The following is a 13,908-nucleotide window of genomic DNA, read 5'->3' as shown; positions in this document are numbered from 1 at the left end:
GCACCCTCTCCAGGGGTCCTACCTCTTGGTTTTCACATAGCTCAGCTGAACTCTTGGGCAGCTAAGCATGCGCCAAAGAAGCGGATAGCCAACATGCTCTCCCGCCGCCACGTTAGCTTCATGAACTACTATGTGGCTATATGTTACCATTCGCTGCTAATGATGGTGGAGGTGAAGGAGAGGCTGAAGGAGATGGAGTGGCTCGAGGCAGAGAGGGCCAAGTTTGTGGTTGAGATGGTAGAGCAAGATGCACTGCAGGTTGAGCTCGAGAAGAAGCTGGAAGCTTCAGTAACGGAGTGGGAGGAGCTGAAGAAGGTTGTTGCGAAGGGGCATGTAAGAGAACTCGCGCTTCAGGGCGAGGTCAACCAACTCCAAGCTCGCTTGGATGTGGCTGAACCTGAAGTCAGGCGTTTATGTTAGGCTAATGACGACCTGGAGTTTAGGGCTATCGAAGTCAAGATGGGGCTCGAGGCGGCGAGAGAGAAGTTCGAGGTAGAGCGGGAGATGGCGGCGAACCAGTTGGTTCAACAACGGAGGGTCCTTAAGTCTGCTACGTCTACGGAGAAGGCTTCTTTATAGGCAGAGCTTAAGGCTCAAGCGGTCTCGCAGGCGGACGTGGCAGTGGTTGAATACAAGGATTCGGCTGAAAGGACCAAGGAGCTGGACAAATTGTATTACTTCGGCTACGACACTAGCTTTGACGCTTACCTAGTCGAGGTTAGAAGGCTTTATTCGACTCTCAACCTTAACGCTCTCACGGAAGACACCGCCAATGACGCCAAGCCTGTCATGGTAGACAAGTCCGAGAACGCCCCTCTTGCTGTGAAAATTGCCCCAGATGCTCCTGTCACCGAAGCCACCATCGACGCTCAGCCCCCTAGCTCGGTAACCAGTCCGTCTACTCGGAGGGAATGATAAGTTTTCTTTTTCTTTTTTTGCAGTATAAATGGATTTCTTTTTATATCAATGATGATTATTGGCAGATGGCTTATTTGCGTGTGTTGATTGTTGTGATAATTCTTAGATGTCTATTGTTTCAAGGACCGACCCCTTGAGGGGCCAACCCCCCCACGAATGGCGTGCTCAGTTGCTTTTATAGACCAACTGTTGCGCAACGAGCCGACCCTTTTCTTAGGGAATCGAGTCGTCTTTGGGCTTTTTCCCTACGTGTGAGGGAATCCTCATGTAGATTTTCATGGATTTTAACATCCCTACCCCTTCTATAAGGGATCGGTCCATTAAGTTAGCCTCTGCTTGTGAGAGGTAACTTCTTCCGTTTGTAGATTGCTTATGTAGAAAAGGAGAAACTTTTATTAGAGACCTTAAAAGGCTAGTAGCTCTGAGTAGTACATTCATTGAGGGCCTTCAATGGCCAATAGATTCTCACCGATAGTATATCTTTAAGTGCTCGACGTTTCAAGGATGGGGGAGTGGACGTCCCTCAAGTCTTCTAATTGATAGGAGCCTGGCTGGGTTGATCTGATCACGCGATAGGACCCTTCCAAGTTGGGCCCGAGTGTCCCAGCCCCCGGTTCTGTCGTATTTTAAAAGACGCAACGGAGGACCAAGTCCCCTGGCCGGAAACGCTTTATCTTGACCATTGAGTTATAGAATCATGTTAGTTAGTGATGTCTAGCAGCGACTCAAAGTCGGCGATATCTCTGGTTTCTTCGAGCAAGTCGAGGCTTGTTGTGATGTGCTCCACATTCTGATCTTCTTGATAGTTTCTGACCCGAGCTGTTGGGAGGCCGATCTCGACTGAGATGATTGCCTCCGAGCCGTAGGATAGTGAAAAGGGGGTCTCCCCAGTAGATGACTGGGTCGTGGTCCGATATGCCCACAACGCAATGGGAGCTCCTCAGCTCAATTGCCCTTCACTTTCTTTAACTTCATTTTCAGGTGGTGCTTGATGACCTTGTTTATAGCTTCCACTTACCCATAAGACTGCGGATGTTGAGGCGAGGAATAAGTGTTTGAGATGGCGAGCCCTCTGCACATGCCCTTGAACTTATCATTGTCGAACTGCTTGCCATTGTCAGAAATGATGGTGCGCGAGATTCCTAATCGATAAATGATATTCTTCTAGATGAAGTCGACCACTTTCAATTCGGTTATTTTAGCCACGAGTTCGGCCTCGACCCATTTGGTGAAGCAATCGATTGCAATAATGGTAAACTTCACCTGTCCTTTCCCCGTGGGCAAAGGTCCAATGATGTCGATCCCCACTTAGCGAACGACCACGACCCGCTTATAGGAGTCATTTCTTCCACGGGTTGCCTCGGTATTACTGCAAACCTCTGACATTTGACACACCTTCGAACATAGTCTTTCGAGTCTTCTCGGATGGTCGATCAGAAATACCCTTGGTGGAGTATCTTCAGAGCTAAGGCTCGACCACCGGAATGATTATCGCAGATGCCCTCGTAGATTTCTCGTATCACGTAATCCGATTCTTTGGGTCGAAGGCATCTGAGGTAAGGCTGCGAGTACCCTTTCTTGTATAAGACCTCATCCAGGATAGTATATCGGGCTGCTCTGATCTTCAGGCGTCGAGCTTCCAGCTTATCCTGGGGGACATCACCAGATACAAGGTAGTCGTAGATCGGGTCCATTCAACTTGGTGCGATTTCGATGGTGTTGACCACTTCTCGTTCCATTTGGTCGATGCTTGGGCTCTCTATGAATTCTACGGGGATGATCCGAGGAATCTTTCCCTCTGTGGCTGAGGCTAACCTTGTTAAGGCATCGGCCCAAGAGTTCTCCACCCTTAGAATTTGGTTGATGGCATAACTCCAGAACACCTCGATTAATTTCTAGACTTCAGCTAAATAAGCCACCATCCTGGTCTCTTTAGCTTCGTACTCGATGGAGATATGGTTCACCACAAGTTGAGAATCACATCGCACTTCAAGGGACTGAACCCCTAAACTTGTAGCCAGTCTAAGTCCTGCCAACAGAGCTTCATATTCTGCTTCGTTATTGGAGGCTCTGAAGCCGAGCCTGATGGCATACTGGATGGTCATAGCGTCGGGCGCGACCAAGACAATTCCCGCCCTAGCTCGCTTGGCGTTCAAAGACCCGTCGACATAAAGGATCCAACTCCGTTTCGACTCCAGATCTTTGGCAAGCGATGGACCTGGTGGGGTTGTCGAGGCTGCTTCTACTTTGGTATCGCCATTCAGGGTAGTGAATTCGGCTATGAAGTCAGCCACAGCTTGGCCCTTGATCGCAGTCCTCGGACGGTATTGGATGTCAAACTCTCTGAGTTCTATTGCCCATTTTTTAAGTCGTCCGGAGACATCTAGTTTTTGAAGGACCTGCCTGAGTGGGGAGTCGGTTAGGACGATGACGGTGCATGCTTGGAAGTACGTATGAAGCCTCCGTGCTGAAAAGACTAAGCTGAGTGCCAACTTTTCTATACTCGGGTATCTAGTCTCTGCGGGCACCATCGCTTTGCTCGTATAGTAAACGAATACTGTTTGTTTCCTACCTCCCTGATGAGTGTAGAGCTGATGGCCGAGGCCGAGACCACCAGGTATAATAATAGGGGCTCGCGTTTTTTCAGTTTCGACAACAAAAGAGGCGAACCCAGGTATTGCTTTAGCTCTTGAAATGTCTGCTCGTATTTAGAGGTCCACCCAGCCTTCTTGTGACCTTTTAGTTGCTGGAAGAAGGGGAGACATCTGTCGGTAGCTTTGGAGATAAATCGTCCGAGCGCTGCTACTCGACCAGTTAAGCATTGGATTTCCTTCGTTGTTCGCGGGGAACTCACGTTGAGCAGTGCTTTTATCTTCTCAGGATTCACCTCGATGCCTCTTTGGTTGACTTGAAACTCAAGGAACTTGCTAGAATCGACGCCGAAGACACATTTGGCTGGGTTCAGCTTCATGCGATACTCCCGGAGGATTGAAAACGTCACTCCGAGGTCGACGAGGTGGTCGGATGCTCTAACGCTCTTGATGAGCATGTCATCAACGTAAACTTCCATTGTTTGTCCGATCTGTTTGGCAAACATCTGATTTATCAATCTCTGGTATGTTGTCCCAGCGTTCTTCAAGCCAAAAGGCATGACTCGGTAACAGTAGAGCCCTTTGTCTATGAAAAATGTAGTTTTCTGCCTATCTGAGGGATGCATAGGGATTTGATTATACCCGGAATAGGCATCCAGGAAGGAAAGGTATTCGTGACCAGCCGTACTATCGACTAGTTGATCGATTCGAGGTAAGGGAAAACTATCTTTGGGGCAGGCTTTGTTCAGATCAGGATAGTTGACACAGACCCGCCACTTCCCGCTCGCTTTCTTCACCAGGACCACATTGGCGATCCAGTCTGGATAATGTATTTCTTCGATGAAGCCGACGTTGAGTAGATTGAAGACTTCATCGGCTATGGCTGTGTATCTTTTGGCATCAAATGTTCTTTTATTCTGTTTCACTGGTTTATGATCTGTGTCCACGTTTAACTTGTGGACCATGACATCGGGAGAAATGCCTGACATATCCCCGTGCGACCAAGCGAAGACGTCCTTGTGCAGCTGTAAGAAAGTTATCATTTGAGACCTCTGCTCAGAATTCAGCGAAGATCCGAGCTGAACAGTTTTGCTCGGGTCGGCTTCCTCGAGCGGGACGGTCTCTAAGTCCTAGGGGGGATCCTCCATAGGGTCGAGGGTGTTGATGGTAAGGACCTACTTTACCGACCCTTTCCTCACAGCTATCGCATAGCATCTTTGGGCTTCATGCTGATCCCCTCAGAGGTATTCGACCCCTCCTTCGGCAGGGAACTTCATCATCAGGTGGTATGTGGATACGACCGCCCTCATTGCATTAAGGGAAGGTCAGCCCAGAATGACGTTGTGCACCGATGACACATTGACGACAAGAAAATCCACAAGAAGTGTGGTTTGGTGCTGTCCTTCGCCGGTTGTCATAGGAAGAGTAATGACTCCCTTGGAGATCACCCTATCTCTGGCAAAGTCGTGTAGGGGGTTTTCACAGGTCAGAGTTGTGACCTATTGATTCCCATTCTCTAGAAGGCTTTGAAGTAAATGACGTCGAATGAGCTTCCCATGTCGACCAGGATGCAGAAGACCTTGTAGTTAGCTATGGTCATAGCCACCACAAGAGTATCGTCGTACGGATGCTGGATTCCACGCGCATCATCTTCTGTGAAAGTCAAGCTGCAGGGGCTAAGATGGAGCTCTTTCCTTGGCCTTTCGGTTAAATGGACATAGTGCTCGTGGTCTAAACTCCGAGAGTGGGCTTTGCGAGCTCTGTTCGAATCGCCTCCACTAAATGAACCGCCATAGATGGTTCGGATTTGAACAGGTTCTTCAGTAGTTTTGCTTGGCCGTTCTTCTTTCCGAACCAAGTTATCCTCCTTAGCGTATTAGCACAAGTGACCCTTGTGGATAAAGGTCTCGATTTCATCTTTGAGGTCTACACAATCACTCGTGTTGTGGCCATGATCATGATGGAACCAGCAGTACTTGCGCTTGTCCCAATTCTTAACATCGGTCTTTATGTAGACAGGCCAGTTCAGAGTCTCTGATCCCTAATATCTAACAGGATTTGCTCTGCGAAGGTGTTGAGGTGGGTGTAAGAACGAAATATGCCCTTGGGTCTTTGACTTAGCCGGCGATCACGAGGGGCCCGGTCATCGGGCTTTTTGTTAGACGACTGAGGTTCTTCGTTCCTTTACCTTTTTTTTTTCCTTTGATGATGTTTCAGTAACTTGGATGTTCCTACGGGAGTTGGAGAATTCGTCGGCATTGGTGTACTTCTGAGCCCTGCTAATGAGCTCAGCCAGGGTAGTGGGTGGATTCTTCCCAATTGAGAAGGTGAACTTTCCTTCTTTGAGGCCGCTGAACATGGTTGAGAGCGCCATCTTATCGTCATAATCTTCCACCAACAACGCTTGCTCTTTGAAGCGGGCAATATAATCCCTCATGGGTTCTTTGTTCCCTTGTTTGAAGGTGAACAGATGAGTAGTCAGCTTCTGACTCTTCTTACCATAGATGAACTGGGTAAGGAACAATCTACTGAGCTCCGCGAAGGAGTTGATTGACTTCGGTTTAAGTTGTTGATACCAACTCTGAGAAGACTCGGAGAGAGTTATCGAAAAGGCTCGGCACATCATGGCATTCGTGGCCGACTGGATCTGCATCCACGAACAGAATGATTCCACATTTCTGAAGGGTCTCCGGATTCGAAGAATTGGATGACAGGAGGCATCCTGAACCTCGACGGCATCACCTCGTCCATGATTGCAGAGGTGAAAGGAGGTTCAGTCTCTTCCATCATCATCTGAACTGTAATTGAAACACACGCAGATTGCTGGTCCTTTTGAAACGCCTTAAACTGATCTCGGAGTTCCTTAAGTTATGCTTCCAAAGGGTTCTGATTCTTGGCTACTGTCTCTTGAGAGGCACCCATCACCTCGGATGTTCTACCACGCCTGCTTCTCTCCAGCCGATGGCGGAGGTCGGTAGGTGCTAGAGCCAATGTGGTAGACACATAAGATTGTTCCATGTCCAGAACGGGTTCTGGGATTCGAGCGGATCACTCTTGGGGCATCGTGTTGTGTGTGGGGTCGAGAGCGCGTGCAAACCGTGCTTGAGATCCTCTGGCCCGAGAGCTGACTGGTTGTGGTTGTACTTCTAGTATTGGAGTGGTTTCCACTAGGTTTAATGGAAGCTGTTGATTTTATTGTGCCTTCATTCGGCTGACTTCGTCTCTCAGTATCTGAACTTCGTTTTGCAATGCCTTGTATTTTCCTCCTCGGCTCCGAGTCCATTGAGACGGTCCTATCGGAGCCGACTCGGTGTGCAATAACAAAGAGGACTGGTGTTGCCTGCTAGGTTCGGGTTCCACCACTATCGCCTTTTTCTTTCCCCTCACTATTTCTGATAAAACCTTCTAGCTTTTCGTTTGCGTTTCCCACAGACGGCACCAAAACATGTTGAGGTCAAAATCTAGATCACCCTCCACTCAATGTGGTGGACCTTCGACGAACCTTAGTCCTGCACAAAAGGGTAAGCAAAGGAGACCCTGGTTAAGCCAGGTGACCCTCCAATGCCTAAGTCAGGCTAGGGAATCTGGGTCTAAGTTATATATAGAGAGAGGGTGTGGGATCTTGCGTACCTGTAGCAATGGGGTCCCCGGGTATTTATACTCATGGGTAGAGAGGATCGCGTCCGTTAATCTCAGCACAATTTACTCAATCACGTAGATACTGTAATCGTAAAGATATTATCCACAATATTTGGGTCATATCCTGTCTTGAGGGCGCATATCCTTGGACAAGATCTTTGGTCACGTCCTTATTTAGGCTAGTCTTCAGCCTCGACACATGGAGTGCCCTCACCCGGGCTCGCCCTTAACCTGTTTAGACCCGACGCTGAGTTCTAGTATTCAGAGTGTCAGCCCAGGCTTGCCCTCGTCTTGTCTAAGCTTGAGACCGAGCAGTCGGAGTTTACCGTCGGAATGCCTGGGGTCGGAGTTCATGGGATGTCATCCTCAAACGGGGATGAAAAGAGGGCGAGAGCTCGCCTCGGCTGCTAATAGTCGTAACCTAGAGGTTGACTCACACTCGATGTGATATTTTTCTCCCGAGGCTTCAATAACTGACTCGAGTAGCTCGGATCGACTCTGATTATCCTTGTTCAGATTTCCTCATAACAAAAATATTTTACATTATAAAGATATTATTTTTTATTAAATGAAAATAAAATCATTATATTTAATTCGAATAAACTAAAATACCTAATAAAAAACTAAAATATCACCATAAGGCCCTCAATTCTTCTTAGTGGGAAGATTGTCACCATGTGTTGTATAGGATTGAACACCAATAGCAACAAAACCTTCAAATAAGGCCCACCTTATATTTACATGTTGTCTAAACCCTTTATAAGGTCATTCCCAATTGGAAGAAGTGAAAACATATCCAAAACTTCCGTGGCTTATTTAAGTTTATTTTCCATCCAATATGTTCATAAGGTCACAAATACCTGTATAAAGAAGGAAAAAAATAATTCATATTGATCTGAAACTTCTGTGACCCCACAAAGGGTTTTAATGTTAGATGTGCAATCCCCCATTGCTTTTTGTAGCTTTTTTTTAGTCTCAACCTTTTTTATGAGCTTGCCAAATGGATGAATGGTTTGGATATAACACATACCTCATGATGAGATCCACATAACTTGTTGACGTCAATACAACAGCTATATAGCTGGTGTAAGGTACACCAACCAATCCGCATTCTATTTGGACACGGAGTAGGAGTAGCTATTGACTGGTTGAAAAGCCAGATTCACTACCGTAGTGACGTCATCAAGTTTCATGGGCCCACTATGATGTATGTGGGCCTACTATGATGTATGTGCTTTATCTAAACCGTCCATCTATTTGGAGATTTAATTTTAGAGCATTAGTTAAAGAATGAGACAGATCCAAATAGGTAGTTGATCCCATCACAAAAAACAGTAACGAGATTGATGCCTACCATTGAACCTTCCTAAAGCTCACCGTGGTTTTTATTTAAAATCCAACTTGTTCACAAGTTAACACAGACATGAAAGAAGGGAAAAAAACAAATATCAGCTTGATCAAAAACTTGTGTGGCCTATTTAAGTTTTTAATGGTGGGTGTCACCCTCCCCACTGTTTTCTGTGGTGAGGTCCACTGGAGCTTTGGATTTGACTCATTCTTTGAATTTTTACCTAAAATTATATTTATAAATGGATGGACGGCGTGAATACAAAACATTCATAATGATGGGGCCCATGTAACTTGGTGACGTAACTTGAGTAACGAGTCTCGTTACTCAACTTGTCAGTATCCAATCCGTGTTCGCGGAAACAGATTGGCTACTCCCCTACCACCAGCCAATGGCTGATGGTCAGTGCTATGTGTGCCCTACCATGATGTATGTGTTTCATCCATGCCGTCCATCTATGCTTTTAGATCATTTTATGGTATGAGAACAAAAATGAGGTATATCCCAATCTCAAGTGGACCACATTAGAGGAAAACAATGTTGAATGAATGTCGACCATTAAAAACCTTTTGGGGGCCATAAAAGTTTTGAATCAACTGATCTTTGTTTTTTCCATTCATCTAGGTCTATATGACCTAATCATTAGATTGGATGTCAAATAAACAGTACATTAGGCCTTAGGAGAATTTTAATGGTGGATATCCAATCATTATTGTTTTCCTGTGGTATGGTCCACCGGAGATTTATATTCCTCTCATTTTTGGTATCAAGCCCTAAAATGATCTTTAAAAATGGATCAATGGAATAGATGAAACACATACATCATGGTGGGGCATAAAGAAGTTTCGTATGTTAAAAGTTGATTTTGTACTTGAAAAGGGATAATTTTGGAAGCAAAAATTTTTGTTTAATGAAAAATTCACTAAGCGCATTTCGCATTCACCATTAAGCCAGACTCCTATCACGGAAAGAATTTAATGAAAAACCACTTAGAGCTTTCCTTCTTCCGCGTTAACGACGCATTAACAAACACCACCAAGGATGAAATATTTTTCTAATTCTGCGTTAAGTGCAAAAATTCAGCGTAACAAACATGCCCTTATTCTTCTTTCTTCTGTAAGAGAATGGATGCTAGGATTTCATGTTTAGGTTGTTTCAAGATGCCCCGAAATAACTTGCATTTGGATGCCAAAATGAACTAAATTGCAATTCATTTGGTCAGTCGTATAGGAAATGAGGAACAAAGTGGGGGCGCACCGTTCTAATTCAAAATGACAACCAAACTTGCAATTATAAATTTTTATGTTTCAACTTTCACGTTGAACTTGAAACTATAGTAATTGCACATTTGGGGGCGAGTCCCTCATTTTGAATGTAGTGGGTGTTGCTCAACTTTGGTCCGAATTAGATTGTTGTATTTTAGTTGAATTGAGCATCTAAATGATTGCCAACACCATTCTTTACCCCGTCATTCTAGAGCATTCTGAATCTCATACTCTTGATTCTTTTCCTAGTTATGCAATACATTTGAAATGGAGCATTGTATTCTTCATTTAAAGATGGGATGGGCTAATCACATTTCCTAGTTAGAGGTAGCTCTCAATTATGAGAATTTCTGCATGGTAAGAACTCTGATGGTCCTATTTTATCATTCGATGATTCGAATTCGTGAACGATTATCGGTTGGTTATAAATGAAAAAAATGGTCATATTTTAAAAAATAACTATCCAAGAATCATAGGTTAGTGTCGTTCATCAAATTTGATTTTGAAACTTTGACTTAGGGCCAGTTTGTTAATGTTAGAAAAAATCTATTAATGTGGAATTTGGAAAGCGCTTGGCATGTTTGTTAATGCCAAAATTGCTACTATGCATGTTGCCATGAATATTCTCTCCCTAACACACTACCCAACTTTTAATGTGTGAAACTTCTCTAGCTCCACCATAATTTATGTCTTAGATCAACACTGTCCATCAACTTTTCCAGATCATTCTATTGCATAAGCCCAAAAAATAAGGCACATCCAAAGCTCAACTAGACCACACCACCGAAAGCAGTGGGAATTGAACAACTACTTATGAAACCTTTCTAGGGTCCACTATGAGGTTTGTTTGCCATCTAACCTCCTCATAAGGTCACACGAATCTAGATGAAGGGAAAAAACAAATATCAACTTGATCAGAGCCTTCGGTGGCCTCAAAAAGTTTTCAATAGGTGCCCAATTCCCATTGTTTCCTATAGCGTGGCTCACTTGGGCCTTAGATTTGCATTACATTTTATCTTATAGCCTAAAATGGTATGGAAAAATGGATGGACGGTATAGATAAAACATATACATCATGGTAGGCTCCACAGAACCCCTGACAACACCATCTGTCTTGCTGGCTGCTCGTGGGGTAGTACCCAATCCCTGCTGGAATATTGTTGCATACCACCGACCTTCCAGGTGTGTTGACGTCACCCAGTTATGTGGGCCCCACAATGATATGTGTATTTTATCCATACCGTCGACCCATTTTTTGAGCTATTTTTAGGGCATGGGCCCAAAAATGAGGCAGATCCTAAGTTCTAATGCACCGCATAAAGCAAGGGGGATTGAACGTCTACCATTGAAAACTTCTTTGGGGCATAGAAGTTTTGAATCAATATGATATTTGTTTTTTCCCTTCATTCAGGTCTTGTGACCTCATGAACACATTTCACGACAAATAAACATCATGGTGGGCCCTAAGAAGGTTTCAACCAAATCATTGTCCCCAATGCTTTCTATTTTGTGGTCTACTTGAGCTTTGAATATTTTTAGCTCATGACCTAAAGTGATGTCGCCAAATGGATGCCCGGTGTAGAAACAACATAAATTATAATGGGTCCACATAACTTGATGATGTTAACACACCACCGAGCACTCCACGCAATCCGCTTCCCTGGATTCGACTCAATGGTGTTTTGTGGGCCCACCATAATGCATGTGTTTTATCCACATCGTCCGCCTATTTTTATAGATCATTTTATGGCATGAGCCCAAAAATAAGACATCTAAGTCTCAAGTGGAACACACTACAAGAAAACAATGGTAATTGAACGCCCACTATTAAAAACTTTATAGGCCCACTGTAATGTCTATTTACCATCTAACCTGTTGATTAGGTCAAGTAGACTTGGACGAAGGAAAAACACAAATATTAGCTTCATCCAAAACTTTCAAAGTTCCCAAGAAGCTTTTAATGGTGGGCATTCAGTCACCATCGTTTCCTCGGGTGTGGTCCACATGAGATTTGGATCATCCTCATTTTTGGGATCATTCCGAGAAAATGGTTGTACTGTATGGATAAAATGGATACATTATGGTAGGACCACACAACTCCTAAGTAGCTATGGGCTTTTTTCTTTTTTCTTCACACACGGACCTCATACCCCCATACACACCCACTCTGACATCCTCAGCATGCAATCCACGTCCTTCGATCCAATGAGGTTGGTGAGACCCCTAAATGTGGGGTCCACCATGATGTATGCGACTACATCCATGCCGTACATGTGTATTGAAAGCTCATTTTAATGCATGTTCCAAAAATTGAAGTAGATCTAAATCTCATATGGAACATAGTACAAAAAACAATGGTACTTGACCATTAAAAATTTCTCATGGGCCACATAAATTTGGATCAAGATGATATTTGTGTGCTCTTCATCTAGGTCTTTATGACATATTAGTAGTTCAGATGACAAATAAACATTCAAGTGGAATCCATGAAGTTTTTAGTTGTTGGAATTCAATCATGGTTACTTCTGGTGGAGACAGGGCTAAACCTGACAAATTAACATATTTTAGACATTTCAAATGTTTATTAACAAACAAGTCGTTTAAGATTCAATACTTAATTTTCAAACTTACCAGACAGGTTTTCCAACTTCAGCTTTAGACTTCAGGCTCAGATTACATATTCAGGCTTCAGGGTTCAGATTTAATAAATAGGCCCTTATGCGCAATGATTTCCCCAATTTAATCTGTTTAATTTGTGTTAGTTAATGTTAATGCAAATAATTTCTAAGTGCCTACCTAACAAGAATCACGCATGCATGCACAGCCAGAGTATCAAATAAGTCCCTCACTATCTATGGAACTTGCAATCTTTCGATTAGATACAAACAGTTGAAGAATCACGCATGCATGCACAGCCAGAGTATCAAATAACTCCCTCACTATCTATGGAACTTGCAATCTTTCGATTAGATACAAACAGTTGAAGCGCTTAGGGTTAGGTTAGGTTTAGATTTTTGGCTTTTTTCATGTGGGGCCCCTGGTTCACTCATCTAAATCACTGGTAAGATAGGCCTGTTGTGGATAGATGATGGGCCAATTTTATTTTTTATTTTAGATTGGATTATCTTAGGAGCGGATTTGGACCATTGTTGTATTCCTTCTCTTGATCATCCCACTTGCAAGTTGCCATAGGAAGTGTTAGGATTGTCCCTTAGAAAGTGCTTTTGGGTTATTATCCATCTGTATTGGGCCCACCACACACACATACATGTGTATATATATAAATATGGCTCAACACGTGTGTGCGTGTGTTTTTATATATATATATATGGGAAATGGTACTATGAGGTCGACATCATGGGAACTCCCAGTGAGGTCGAGCTGTATGGGCCCCACCTGATTTGTGTTGAGCATCAACACCATCATTAAGATGCACCATTCCATGGTGGCCCACGTGCTTAAAAATAATGTCAATCCATGACTTAGGTGGGCCACGTCACATACAATAGTTGAGAGGAGTTATCTTCCCATTAAAATATTGATAATCATTTGTTGGGCCCACCAAGATGTAGTTCACAAATCCAACCCATCCATTGTGTGTGTCCCACTAGGATGAGGGGTCATACCAAGTTTCAGCCGCATTCAAAACTCAGATGGGCCCCACCGAGTACTTTCATATGTTTTAGGCATGTCTTCACATGGTTTTAGATGGTATGGCCCACCCAAGTTTCCTATACGGGCTTATTTTTGGGATATCCCATAACAAAGAGGACCCATCAAATGCACGGTGTTGATGTTAGATGCACATAACGGTCCACCTCATTGGAACTTCCATGAGGTCGAGCTATGTGGGCCCCACTGTGATGTGCATCGAACATCAACACCGTGTATTTGATGGGTCCCCTTTAGGTTATTTGATATCCCAAAAATAATCCATATAGGAAACTCAAGTGGGCCATACCATCTAAAACCATGTAAATACATGCCTAAAACATATAAAGCACTTGGTGGGGCCCACTTGAGTTTTGTATGCGGTTGAAACTTGGCCTGACCCATCATCCAAGTGGGACACACATAATGGATGGGCTGGATTTGTGAATCACATCTCAGTGGACCTAATAAATGCTTATGAATGTTTTAATGGGAG

The sequence above is a fragment of the Magnolia sinica genome, chromosome 2, assembly GCF_029962835.1.
Source record: "Magnolia sinica isolate HGM2019 chromosome 2, MsV1, whole genome shotgun sequence".
NCBI lineage: Eukaryota > Viridiplantae > Streptophyta > Magnoliopsida > Magnoliales > Magnoliaceae > Magnolia > Magnolia sinica.
This window is presented reverse-complemented; position numbering follows the sequence as displayed.